The 4,858-nt window shown below is 36.0% G+C and overlaps 1 pseudogene; it reads left to right on the forward strand.

The window, feature by feature from the left end:
* The first annotated feature begins 938 nt into the window (after positions 1-938).
* On the forward strand, positions 939-1,612 carry LOC124962845 (density-regulated protein-like; annotated as a pseudogene).
* The last annotated feature ends 3,246 nt before the right edge of the window (positions 1,613-4,858 follow it).

The raw sequence follows: 4,858 nt of genomic DNA on the forward strand, positions 1-4,858 counted from the left end.
TATTTCTTCTGCTTGAATCCTGAGTCACGGAGTGACAAGGAATGCAGACTCCCTCTAGTTCTCCATCTTGGATCTCCCAAATATGGCCATTTCTGAGCTGGCTTACTGTGAATAATAGAAAGAATTAGGGCCCTGTTGAAATGCCAACACCAGCAGTTGAGTATTCCCACAAGAGCCCACATAGCTCCCAGTTCTGTTGATTGTGTAGTCTCAAGTCACAGCCTCTGGGATCCTCTGCCTCCCAGGCTGATGCCCTGCAAGGGGCAATTTTGGGGTGATCCCTTGTACAGTTCAAATACTCCTCTCTCTGTTTTGAGTTCTAAATTCCAGCCTAGACCCTTCTTTTCTTTCTTTATGTCTGGTTGTTCACAGGTAGGTCTTCCCTGCTCTTCTTTTCATAGTGAAAGAATGAAAATATCCCTGGGAGACACAATATCTCTTTCCAAGCCTAAATACCCTAAATTTTTAATAGTTGCCTTAATTATTAATAGTAACAATAATGATGCTGTCCTAAAATATTATAATTTGTTGGGTATGGCATAGGCATTGGGTTAAACATTATAAACACTAAACTCAACCCTGGAAAGACTACATTTTTGGTCAGAGAAATTGAGGCTTAGAGGAGAAGTAACTTGCTCAAGTTCATTCAGTTAGTTTGTAGTTCAGTTAGGACCAGATCCTAGGTCTTTCAGATTCTGAAGCCTATACAAAGATGTATTTCTAAAAATTTTCATTTTAGTATTAATTATACACCTAAAGTTTTAGAAAATTCAATTATTCAACAAGAGAAGTTTGGTTCAATAACGCTCAAGACTGGATGGCCTCTCGGAGGACCTGGCTAGGAAGGAGGAGTTGCATGTGTCACTTCAGCAGGTGGCAGCTGTGGGAGCAGTGGCTGCCAGGGCTGTGTCCTCAAACTTATGCAGCCATGCCCTGAGATGGCAGCAGTGGCAGCAGCAAACCTGCAGGCCCTGGCCGGTGTCCCAGGATGGCAGTGGCCATGTGTAACCAAACCTACTGATATTTCTGAATCTAGTGGGGCTGATGACAAAGAAGACCCAAGGAATAGTGCCAAGTTAGATGCTGGTGACCCACTTTGGGTCCTTTACTGTGGAGTCTGTTCATTACCAACAGATTACTGTGAACATATGCCTGGTGTTGCTATATGTAGACAGTGGTTAGAGACGAATTTCCCAAATGAGTTTGCAAAACTCACTGTAGAAAACTCACCCTCACAAGAAGCTGGAATTAATGAAGGTCAAGGAACAGTAGGGGAAGAAGAGGAAAAGCAAAAACAAAAGAGAAGTAGAAGGGGAAAAAAAAAAAAAAACAGAAAGAGAAGACAATACCACAAAAGGTTACTATAGCTAAAATTCCCAGAGCAAAGAAGAATTACGGGACAAGAGTATGTAGCCTTGCAACTTTTGAAATTGATCTTAAAGAAGCACAAATATTTTTTGCTCAAAATTTCTCCTGCAGTGCCTCAGTAACAGGGGAAGTTGAAATCATCATTCAGGGGGACTTTACAGATGATATAATTGATGTCATTCAGGTAAAGTGGCCAGAGGTGGATACTGGCATCATTGAAGAACTTGGAGACATAAAGAAGTGATTTTGAAGAACTTGTCCATATTTAATGATTTGAACTGAACTGATACAGCCAAAGGGAGAAGTCATATATATATGTCCAATAGTAAAACTGTAGATACCCCTGACATTTTCACTGTCCTATATAAGGTTACTTAGTTTTCTTTTATTGCCAAAGTCTAATAAACAGGGGAGAGTGTAATGCTTATATCCTCTTACTGAAATAGCCCACAGTTCTCTGTGGTGTGCTTTCTTCCTCACCACAAAGAGGAACAAACCCAGTTTGCTGAACTATAACTGTGTTTCTGGTCCTGGTGGTCTTTGGCTGGAGAACAATGACAAACAGTACTGTCTTATTATTGTTTGTGATGATGTGTGACTTAGAATTTAGTCAAATAAAAAATTTTGGTCCTTTGAAAAAAGAAGACTCAATATTGACATGAAAAAATGTCCAGCACATTTATTTTTTATTTTTTATTTTTTTAAAAAAGATGATTTTATTAAGTCATTGCACTTGGTCATTTTATTGCTATAGCAAAACAAGGTCATTAAATTATAACACTTCTCATTTTGGATTTTAACTGATTGTCTAATTCTATTCATTCATTTCAAGTTTAAATGCAAACATAAAATGTTTACCAAAAAATTTACAGAGCACTCGAATGTTCATTTTTTCCGTGTTCACAGTAAGGAGCTGATATAAAAAAGAAGAAAAAAAAAAAGATCCTCTGTTCCACAAGGCCCATTCTCTCTTTGCATCTTTAGACTCTTCAGTAAAGTTCTGTAAAATTCTGTAGAGCTAATAGCTTTATAAGACAGAAGCTTAGTGGTCACAACACAAAAAGGTAACATTGACTACAATTAGGAAATTAGTATTATGTGGTTCAAAGTATAGCAAACCTGAACTATGCATTCACTAATAATTTGGCAAGGACAGATTCCATGCTGTTCATCTTTTCTGTTATTTATACTCAAAAGTGGGGGGTTGGGGTGGGAACTAACATTTCACCTCCAATAAAAGCTATTACTATTATATATCATTTTGTGACACAAAATTTAGGAATAGTAATTAATAAAAGTTTTCATACCAAGAGCAAATACAGTAAACTATGATAAAGGAATCATTTTTCCCTTTAATTTCAAGCTTGCTTGTTTTTCTTTACTATTTGGTCAAGGACAGAAAAACAGAGAGAACTTCAATGACTTATATTCTGAGAAGTAGGTAAGCCAAATATACTAGAGAAAAATGACCAAAAACATTCAGGAATAACCTGAAATCTGGGTAGAGATAACTTAGTAGATCTTCCAATGAGAAAGCTGGAAGATGGTATCTAGGATGCAATATTTTTATTTTTACCTAAGGACTATCATTAACAGATGATTTAATTTATTTAGTAAGGAAATCATTCATTTGCATAATCATTTAAAAACAAAAAGGAACAATTTTGTTCAGTAGTGACCTCATTAGAGGAACCCAAAGACATTAAATAGTTAAAATGTAGACACTCAAAAAGCACAATTAGCTTTTCCCCAAAGTCCAAATGTTATGAATTAAACATTAAGTAATTGTGTATTGGCATTTCTATTGCTTTCTACTTCAGTTCTCTTTTATCTCTTTTTGAAACATAAGACAGAATTTCATTTACACAAGATTTCTGTACTTTAAGACCTAACAACATAAAGAAAAAACATTGGTTTTGTGGTTTAAAACAAAAACAAAAAAACGGAAGCATGATAGCTTGATACTCAATCATTTCCTAAAGTACTATGCTTGAAACCCATTTGTATTTTGCAAATGAAAAATTCCAAACTTTTAAATTAACCCATAAGTCTTTAGATATATTACCTATAGATATAACATTTTAAAATGTTCAACTGTTCATAAATGACTCTGAAGAAATTGCTGATTCACCCATTCTGTGAAAATGTTTTTTCAATATGGTCAATTATATATTTGGTTTAAATAAGCTGTAATGTTATATTTTATGATATACTAACATTCTTACTAAATTTTTAACCTAAATAACATTCGAAATATCACCAGGAGTTAGATTGCCTTATTATGTAAACTATATACTGTAAAACCTGAGTATTTACATAATGACAACTTGTCCCAGTATGACAACTTACATGAAGTTCTGAAAAGATTTGGGTTTTGTTTTCCTAGTGTTACCATTGTTAAAAGTCAGAAGGGAGCCCAAAGAACTAATATCACATTCTTAAGTGAAAAAAAGAGAAAGAGAAATGCAGTCCCAGAGGGCTGGGGGCACTCACGGCCAGGCCTGGGTGTTCTGTTGGACTTGACTGACATCAGAGAACATCAATGCTAGATAAGGCTACCCAGCACCAATAGTAGATCAAGATGAAAATGAGACCACTCCATGATCCTGTCTGAGCACAGACACAGGTACACACAAGAAAACTGGCCAAAACACAAAAATGACCAAGCATCCACCTGTCCTGGCTAACATGAATGGCATTGCTTCTTGACCAGCTAGTCACTGGCTTTAGTCTTGTCTTCCCTTCTTCTAGAAGAGATTTATTCAGATATCTAATCATAGAATTGCCCTGTGTCCTGATGACATCCCACCCAAGCAATGCCCTGCTTTCTTAAACTTTTCTTCAAGCCATACAGCATAAGCCTGAGTTCCATAATAAGTTCTCTTTTTTTTATCCTCTTACTGAAACAGCCCACAGTTCTCTGTGGTGTGCTTTCTTCCTCACCACAAAGAGGAACAAATCCAACTTGCTGGATTACACCGTGTTTCTGGTCCTGGTGATCTTTGGTTGGAGAACAATGACAACAGTCCTGTCTTATTATTGTTTGTGATGATGTGCATTTCTAGTATCACAAAATTGTGTGGAATAACACACACCGAACTGTTAGCAATCATTCCTCATCAACATCAGGAATTTTTGCTTTTGAATAACTTAAAAAAAATAAAAATGTGGAGAAAGAGAATGAGAGAAAGAGAAGGAATGGGGAGGAAAAGAATAAAGAGAAAAATGATGAAGATTGTGGCAGTGCCTTTAAACTAAGTGTTAAGTATTGATAAGGATATTATTAGAGGACCTTTATTTTCTTTAAATTTCTACAATTAGTAATCATTACATTTGAATACGCAAATGTCATTTTAAAATTTATTGGCAGGTATTAATTATACAGTATAGTAGGTTTCTTTGTGGCACATTCAGACGTGCATACTACATAATTTTGTCAGTCTTATTCTCTAATAGCTCCCCTTGCTCTCCGCTCCCCCTGCTTCCCTTC

This window comes from Sciurus carolinensis, chromosome 13, assembly GCF_902686445.1.
Source record: "Sciurus carolinensis chromosome 13, mSciCar1.2, whole genome shotgun sequence".
Classification (NCBI taxonomy): Eukaryota; Metazoa; Chordata; class Mammalia; order Rodentia; family Sciuridae; genus Sciurus; species Sciurus carolinensis.